At 41.4% G+C, this 9,859-nt stretch overlaps 1 protein-coding gene across 1 annotated transcript in view; it reads right to left on the reverse strand.

Annotated features, from left to right (window-relative positions):
* LOC121536930 (ecto-NOX disulfide-thiol exchanger 1-like) overlaps positions 1-2,495 on the reverse strand; it is a 109,946-nt gene extending 107,451 nt beyond the window's left edge. Inside the window, exon 1 of the mRNA XM_041844583.2 lies at positions 2,183-2,495. The gene's annotated coding sequence lies outside the window, so the exon portion shown is untranslated. The remainder of the gene's footprint in view (positions 1-2,182) is intronic.
* Positions 2,496-9,859: the final 7,364 nt, after the last annotated feature.

Raw genomic sequence — 9,859 nt, forward strand, 5'->3', positions numbered from 1 at the left:
CATAGTGGGGTCAGTAGAGGCAGAGCTGTGTTTATGTGTACAACATGAATAGCAGTGTAATCCTATTAACTCCATGGTGGGTTTTATATTATACCATAAATACAGCATGGTACAGTCACTATACTCATTCAATAAAGAGAGGTGTGAATGTACAAAGTTGATCTCTCTCTCTCCCTCTCCCTCTCCCTCTCCCTCCCTCCCTCCCTCCCTCCCTCCCTCCCTCCCTCCCTCCCTCCCTCCAGTGGTGATTGTTTTAAGGTTTGAAGCTGTTGTTTACAGACTTCAGTTCTCTTCGCTGAAAGTATAGGTTTTCCCCAAAGAACCAATGCCCCCTGGGAAATATGGCTGTTGCTGTTATGGTGTTAAATTAATCCCTGTTTCTTCTCTCCTCTTTTTTCTCTCCTCACTCCCTTCCTTTCTCTCTCTCTTCCAATCTGTGATTAACTATTTTGTTGTCTGAATCACGTTAATGTAACATCACTCACAGACATGCAATAGAGGATGTTTGTTTGCTCACTGAAATGATAAGACCTTCTCTGCTTTCATTATTCACCTATCTATTTAGACATATGTTAATAATAATAATAATAATAATATCTGAAATGACTCTGTAATCAAACATTGCATTTTGTCCTTAATATATAGAATTTAAACTGTTCACAGCCATATTGCAGTCTGCAACACTTCAATTATTAGAAGGAACATTTCATGTGCTTTTTCAATTAAGACTAGCTCAACCACCAGCCCCTGCACTCTCACTCTACTGTATTTCTCACGGGGAAATGTGTTTTTCTATTCAACATCTTGTCTATATCTATGCCTATAATACAGACTTCAAGGCCAAACCTTTCCATCATGACAGTCCTTTGTTACCAGCTGCACTGGCTTTATGCTAATTGTCTTCATAAGATGCCACACCTAAATGTAATAGAAGCTATAGAGGACTCTTGCATAATCAAACAGACACACATAGCTACAGTTGGGCTAACTAAGATATGGAATAAGATGGTACTTACACAAGGCTCTTAGCAGAGGTTCCATTACGCAAATGAGAATTTGTATAATTAATGCTGAGTTATATTCACTACATTTAGCCTACATAAAGCACTGAGTGTCACCAATCTAACCACAGTAATGTTCTCCCAAGGATCCCCCCTCCCCCCACCACCCCACCAACTGCTCTCCATGGTGCTGAACCGGTTGCCCAGGTGACTATAATCAAGCGCATCCGCCAGGCAGCGAGCTGTTATGTTTGACTCACCGTCACCTCAGCAGAGCAAAGCATCGCTGACTGCCTGTATTCACTTTAACATCCACTTTCTCTCAAGGACGCCATTCTCAAGTATCCTAGCTACTCACTCATTGATAAACAAATACTGTAAGCGACCATAAAAAAAAAAAAAAAATCTGAAATAGAGGCTGATTTGACCCCAGAAAGACCCGACATTTAGCCAACAGTGTTCTATCTTCCTGTTTTAGAAAACCGAAGTAGCCTATTCAGAACAGTGGGGGGGGGGTTAACTAACTTATTTGTAAAACAATGCAGTTTGAAATGGGTTTACATTGAATAGTAGGCAATTAGGAATTGATACTTGTGTTTCCATCAACTTGCGTGCCCTTTATAAAGTTTGTATTTACATAGGCTAACTGAATATAATAATATTCACGTCTCTAAATCAATAAAACAATATATATATATATATATATATATATACGTTTTCAATCAACAAATAAATAGCCTGGAATAAATGGAAACATTCAACATGTCTGATATGGCATGGCACCATTCTATTAGGGTGCTCGAGGCATTACCTTTCTCTATCAGTTTATCTCAATATATAATCACACCACATCCGGCATGTCCAGCTGTTAATATCTCAATAGGTTATTAATGGTTGTAGCCATGCAGTGATGGGGATAAGAGGTGACACCGCTGCCTTCAAATAAAAAGGGATTACCAGCAGCGAAACCTCTCGATAGATAACCTGTCTACCAAATCAAATCAAATGTATTTATAAAGCCCTTTTTACATCAGCAGATGTCACAAAGTGCTATACAGAAACCCATCCTAAAATCCCAAACAGCAAGCAATGCAGATGTAGCACAATCACACACTGTCAGAAACAGAAATCGCCGCGCATAAGACATGGGAATTTCACAAGGAAACCAGCCTGTTTCTTACCGTTTTAAGTTTTCAGGGATTCTGGAGGAGAAGAATTATGGATGCGACGCCACTGTCAACCCTCTTCTCTCTCTCTCCTCCCGCGAGCTCTCTGGCGCATCTCACTGAGGAGTGGTGGGGACACCCTGCAAGCCGCTGTTTCCTCCTGTCTACGATATAAAAACACCGAGTTGGGCGCGCGCCATCTACGGTTCTCCGTGCACGACTCGACAGGCGGGTTGACTGCCTCTAAAACTAGCAAGGACGTTTTCAGTTGCGGAAAATCGGTTTACAGCCAAGGAACAGAAAAGGGAAAAGGAAAGCTGCGATCGCTTCGCTTAACAAAGTCAGTCGGATAGATGATGTATGTATAACGTATAGTGATGTATAACAGATAGCTGCGCTCTGTGTTTATCACCATTAGATAATAGGCCTACCGCCGCTTATCTGGCCACTGGGGACTTAGATCTCTCTACACAATTACATATTTACATAATTATTTGTATTGTTTAAAAAAACTAAAAACATTTTAATCATTTAGCAGACGCTCTTATCCAACGCGATTTACACGAGCAATTAGGGTTAAGTGCCTTTCTCAGGGGCACATCGACAGATTTTTTATCTAGTCAGCTCGGGGATTTGAATCAGCGACCTTTCAGTTACTGGCCCTTCAGTTACTGGCCCAACGGTTTTGGTTTAATTTGTAGGTCAAAACAATGGTTTAATTTGCAGGTCAGTGCTTGTTTCCTACGTACTATTGGGAGGGTAAGTTCAGTCAGAAGGAAGAAGATTGGGGATGACCGTGGCTGGTCTGCCATTTGACCTCAAACAATTTAAGTCCATTTGTATTTCTGTTTAGAAAAGGTCACTTTACATTGATGTTGTCACTCAAATGATAGTTGAATGTCAGAGGCTACAACGATCAAGCACTCCATATCTGAAAATGCAAAGGCATATCACATCAGTTCTGCCATATAATAACCAACAACTAACATTAAAATCTAATGGAAAATACATGAAATATGATCTAATACCTATGAATGAGGAAAACCGTAGATAGATTCCTCCACACCTCCAGTAGCCTTGACAATACAGATCATTATCCCCTCCCTCAGGCATGATCCCTAGAGGACATGTGCAGGTACACACACACACACACATACACACACACACACACACACACACACACACACACTCACACACAAGCCACAGGGTACTGTAGCTATAGAAACTGTGTCTGCAGGATATTACAAGGTAGAATGGCACAGCAGGTGAGGTAATTAGTTCAATGGGGATGAATATTCATACAAACATTCCATTGACTCTGCTTGGGATGTTTTATATCATGACAGATAATAGATAAATAAATAAATGCTATTGAATTGATAACAGCCACCTGCTAAATGTGAAAATATTATCTGATAACTTGCCCCACCTGGTGGTAGCTTTGAGAACAGCTTTCACATGTCCAGTAAAATTTGGTCAGTAGGAAAACCCTCTTTAAAAAATAAAAGGCAGACAATGAATAATACTATCGCTAACCAAATAAAAACAATTCCTCTGTCATCGGTCATCTTTATTTCCAGCAGTGGTGTGAATGTAATAAAAAGTTGTATGTGGATAGTAGGCTCTACAAACCCCAACCATAGAGCAGAACAGTGTTGATATTGTTTCAATCTCTCGTCTCATATTGCTATTTTGTTGTGGTTTTCTGTTCATCGATGTGTTTGTCTGTTTGTGGCTAACAAAATGACACTCCCTTCTTTCCTTTAATCAGTGCACTAAGAATGGCGTCTTAAATCACTAGTTAAATCAACTGTCACATTACACACATCCACCATGGGTGGGGAGAGAGAGAGAGAGAGAGAGAGAGAGAGAGAGAGAGAGAGAGAGAGAGAGAGAAAGAGAGAGAGAAACAGAGAGAGAGAGAGAGAGAGAAACAGAGAGAGAGAGAGAAACAGAGAGAGAGAGAGAGAGAGAGAGACCAGACCAGAAGCAGACCAAAGCTCCATTAAATACAAATATTTTCTGAGTAACCACTTCTCCCAAGAGGATGATCCCCTTGGTCAGCTTGCCCTGCAGCTCGCTAAGAACATCGAAACTAAAGACCAAAAAATAAATTTAAAAATCTAACAAATTCACTCCAAATTGAAAAACAACTACATTGAAAATTGGACAAACTAAATTAAATTACAAACTAAAGTTGATTATTATCCCTCCCTAAATCGAAAATGTAAATTTGTACATTTACATTTTAGTCATTTTAGCAGACGCTCTTATCCAGAGCGACTTACAGTTAGTGAGTGCATACATTTTTATTTTTTTATTATTGTTATTATTTTTTTTTTTCATACTGCCCCCCGTGGGAATCAAACCCACAACCCTGGCGTTGCAAACGCCATGCTCTCTCAACTGAGCTACATCCCCCTACATTGGCAGAATATCTTAGCATCCATGATGTAAAAGGAAAAAATAACCTATCAGAATAGACTGAGTGACCACAGTCTGGAAATTAAAAGAGAAAGACATGGTAAATCTTGGTTGCCAAGAGATCAGAGAATATGAGGTATAGATCATTTTCCAGTACACGACACACTGACGTCAGGCACAGATGCGCGCGACTCTTGGCAGCAGTAAGAAAGCCATCACCATCTGCGCCCATTCAACATAGCCTAGATTTACATTTTTATTACTTCTCAACAAAATAACTTTTTTGGGTTCTCATAGGCTTCCAATGATGTTTTGATTCTTGCTTCAACAGTCGCTAAGATTATATTTGGTTGTGATCTTTGCAAAATAACTATTTTGGATGCAGCAGTTGTTAGCTAGAATACCAACGCTCATTGATATAGGCTGTAGCAAAAGCTAGCCAAAGAGCCATTTTACTAGTTGAAGTTGAAGTGTTTTTTAAGCATAATGCAGTTGATTTGCGATGATGACACAAACATGATGACACAAACATTATGTTAAATCAGGAGATTCATAAGATTCAAAATCCAATTATAATCCAAAAGTAGTGTGAAATGCACTAAATGTAAATAGAGGCTTTTTTTGCTGGCTTGCTATAAGAATTCCCACTTGTTCTGCCACCAATTTACGCGCATTGCCCTCGTGCAGCAATGTTTGCAAACACAGAAAGGGGTCTATTGTGGTTTACAGGAGGTAGAAACTGAGATGCACTTCCTGTGTTCCAACCCAAAATATGACAACATAATGGAAACATACTACCCAGATTTTCTTAAAATATATACCAGATTTAAACAGATCCCTGATGTACATAAACTCCCCATCCTGCTTGGAGGGGAGCAGCAGTCAGCTAAACTGGCAGCTAAATGTGTCACCCTGCGCCACAACCAGAGAGACATGAGATAGACTTTGCAGTTGTTTGTGTTTTTGCTTTGTTTTATTGTTATGTTATGTTCTCTTTTGTTGTTTCCTCATTTAAATATTTTTACTCATTTCATTTCCGTGCATACTTACACACAACACCTCATGTATGCACTCTAAATACACATTAAATAATACACTTATGCACACACTCCTATATGAACACACACTCATACAAAACCATGTGCATAAGTCTTGCATGTGTATTTGTGCACTTGCATATGCACGCACGCACGCACGCACGCACGCACACACGCACACACACACGCACACACGCACACACACACACACGCACACACACACACACACACCCTCTTCTGGACACCATGGTGAAGAAGGCACGACAGCGACTCTTCAACCTCAGGATGCTGAAGAAATTCGGCCTGTCCCCCGAGGGCCCTCACAGTGTTCTACAGGAGCACCATCGAGAGCATAATGTTGGGTTGCATCACAACCTGATAAGGCAACTCCACACCACTGCGGACCGCAAGGCGCTACAGAGGTTGGTAAACTCAGCCGAACGCACCATTGGGTGCACACTGCCTGCCCTCCAGGACACATACAACACCAGGTGTCGCAGGAAGGCCAAGAAGAACATCAGGGACCTCAGCCACCTATGCCATGGCCTGTTCTCCCTGTTTCCATCAGTCAGATGCGGGCAGTATAGGAGCATCATGTCAAAAGACTAAGACTGGCCAATAGCTTCTACCCCCAGACCATCAGTCTGCTGAACAGCCACCTTCCTCCCCGGACAACCTGCTCCCACCCCAATGGACATTATCATGCTGAATAGCCACCACTAGTCAACTACCTACTCCCCCTGTCCCGCCACCTGCTCCCCCGGTCTTCCTACCCCCCCCCACTCCACCCCTGCTGCTCCCCCTATGGACATTTACCCTGTCCCCACCCCGATGGACATGTATAATTGCCACAGTTGTTAAATGTATATATTAGTATTTCTATTTTTATTCTTATCTATTTTTATTATATTTTTTATTGTTTTATTTCAGTTTGTCCTGCATTATTGGAGCTCAGAGCTGAATAATTTCACTGTACCATGTAATTACATCTACAACCCTGTACATGTCACTATTAAACTCTCTAATCTAATCTGACACCTTCATGCACATCTACATTCCATTGATGATCTCATTGTACCTATTCAATGTTGTTACACAGGAGGCTGGGAGAGAGGGGCTGGAAGAGAGAAGGGAGAGAGAGACGGACTCACGAGATCAGCCACACGAGATCTTCTCCCCAGAAATGATGCTGTCAGCTAGCTACCTCCATCTCTCACACATGCACAGGCACACGCATAAATGCAAGCACACACACACAATCTGCTCTACACAAAATTATGCTGTCAGCTGGCTACATCCATCACTCACACATGCACAAACTGTACACACACCTGATCCTGGGGCCTTCATAATAACTGTAGCTCAGAGATACAGTGGGGAAAAAAAGTATTTAGTCAGCCACCAATTGTGCAAGTTCTCCCACTTAAAAAGATGAGAGAGGCCTGTAATTCTCATCATAGGTACACGTCAACTATGACAGACAAAATGAGGGGAAAAAATCCAGAAAATCACATTGTAGGATTTTTTATGAATTTATTTGCAAATTATGGTCTTATCATGTGTATGTTTGTCTGTGCCTGTGTGTGTGTGTCTCTTCACAGTCCCCGCTGTTCCATAAGGTGTATTTTTATCTGTTTAAAAAAAATCTGATTCTACTGCTTGCATCAGTTACCTGATGTGGATAGAGTTCCATGTAGCCATGGCTCTATGTAGTACTGTGCGCCTCCCATAGTCTGTTCTTGACTTGGGGATTGTGAAGAGACCTTTGGTGACATGTCTTGTGGGGTATGCATGGGTGTCCGAGCTGTGTGCTAGTAGTTTAAAAACAGACACCTCGGTGCATTCAGCATGTCTTCTTACAAAAACAAGTAGTGATGAAGTCAATCTCTCCACCACTTTGAGCCATGAGAGATTTACATGCATATTATTAATGTTAGCTCTCTATGTACATTTAAGGTCCAGCCCTACTGCCCTGTTCTAAGCCAATTGTAATTTTCCGATGTCCCTCTTTGTGGCACCTGACCACACAACTGAACAGTAGTCCAGGTGCGACAAAACTAGGGCCTGTAGGACCTGCCTTGTTCATAGTGTTGTTAAAAAGGCAGATCAGTGTTTTCTTATGGACAGACTTCTCCCCAGCTTAGCTACTGTTGTATCAACATGTTTTGACCATGACAGTTTACAATCCAGAGTTACTCCAAGCAGTTTAGTCACCTCAACTTGCTCAACTTCCAAATTATTTATTACAAGATTTAGTTGAGGTTTAGGGTTTAGTGAATGATTTGTCTCAAATACAATGCTTTTAGTTTTTGAAATATTTAGGACTAACTTGTTCCTTGCCACCCATTCTGAAACTAACTGCAGCTCTTGCAGTGTTGCAGTGATTTCACTCCCTGTAGTAGCTGATGTGTATAGTGTTGAGTCATCCGCATACATAGACACACTGGCTTTACTCAAAGCCAGTGGCATGTCATTAGTAAAGATTGAAAAAAGTAAGGGTCCTAGACAGCTGCCCTGGGGATTTCCTGATTCTACTTGGATTATGTTGGAGAGGCTTCCATTAAAGAACACCCTCTGTGTTCTGTTAGTGTCATGATCATTGAGAGACGGGTCAGACCAAGGTGCAGCGTGGTATGCGTACATGTTTATTAAGACGAATAAACACTAGACAAAATAACAAAACAACGAAAACGTGAAGTCTTATGGGCTATACACACAACAAGCCTAACAGGAACACAAACAAGATCCCACAACTAAGGTAGGCAACCAGGCTACCTAAGTATGATCCCCAATCAGAGACAACGAGCGACAGCTGCCTCTGATTGGGAATCACACCTGGCCAAACATTGAAATATCAACCTAGATCTACAACATAGAAATACAATAACCTAGATCTCAACAGAAACTCACACCCTGACCCAAACAACAAGAGTTCTCTAGATCAGGGCGTGACAGTTAGACAGGTAACTCTTTATCCACAATATAGCAGGGGGTGTAAAGCCATAATACATACATTTTTCCATCAGCAGGCTATACATCGATAATGTCAAAAACTGCACTGAAGTCTAGCGAAACAGCTCCCACAATCTTTTTATCATAAATTTCTCTCAGCCAATCAGTCATTTGCGTAGGTGCCGTGCTTGTTAAAATGTCCTTCCCTATAAGCGTGCTGAAAGTCTGTTAACTGTAAAATAGCATTGTATCTGGCTGATTGGTTGGCTATTTGAGCCAGTAAAGGGGGCTTTACTATTCTTGGTTAGCGGAATGACTTTTGCTTCCCTCCAGGCCTGAGGGCACACACGTTCTAGTAGGCTTAGATTGAGGATATGGCAAATAGGAGTGGCAATATCATCCGCTATTGCCACTCCGGTGGCTTGTCATTGTTGATAGACAACAATAATTTTCCACCTCTTCCACACTCACTTTATGGAATTCTACATTACAATGCTTGTCTTTCATAATTTGATCAGTTATACTTGGATGTGTAGTGTCAGCATTTGTTACTGGTATGTCATGCCTAAGTTTGCTTATCTTGCCAATGAAAAAATTATTAAAGTAAATTGGCAATATCAGTATCATGCTCAGGCTAAGACCCAGATGCAGACACAGGAGGCGGATAGTACAAGTCTCAGAGTTTACTATAGTACAACGGGCAGGCAAAAGGTAAGTCAAGGCAGGCAAAGAGCTATAATCCAAATCAGAGTCAGGCAGGTACAGGACGGCAGGCAATCTTTAGGTCAAGGCAGGCAAAGAGTCGTAATCCAAATCAGAGTCAGGCAGGTACAGGACGGCAGGCAGGATCAGGGTCAGGACAGGCAGAAAGTTCAGAACTGGGAAGACTAGGAAAACCACAAACTAGAGCACAGGAAACACGGTGGTAGGACTTGACGGAACCAGACGAACTGGCAACAGAAAACGCAGGTATAAATACACAGGAGATAATGGGGATAAATGGGAGACACCTGGTGGGGAGTGGAGACAAGCACAAGACAGGTGAAACAGATCAGGGTGTGACAATCAGTGGGTTTCGTGATGAACGAGCCATCTGAGTCAATGAATAATGGAGTTGAGTTTGCCTTTTTGCCCAAAATTTAATTTAAGGTTCTCCAAAGCTTTTTACTACCATTCTTTATATCATTTATCTTTGTTTCATAGTATAGTTTATTCTTTTTTTTATTCAGTTTAGTCACGATTTCTCAATTTGCAGTACGTTTGCCAATCGGTTGTGACT

Source organism: Coregonus clupeaformis, chromosome 23 (genome assembly GCF_020615455.1).
Source record: "Coregonus clupeaformis isolate EN_2021a chromosome 23, ASM2061545v1, whole genome shotgun sequence".
NCBI lineage: Eukaryota > Metazoa > Chordata > Actinopteri > Salmoniformes > Salmonidae > Coregonus > Coregonus clupeaformis.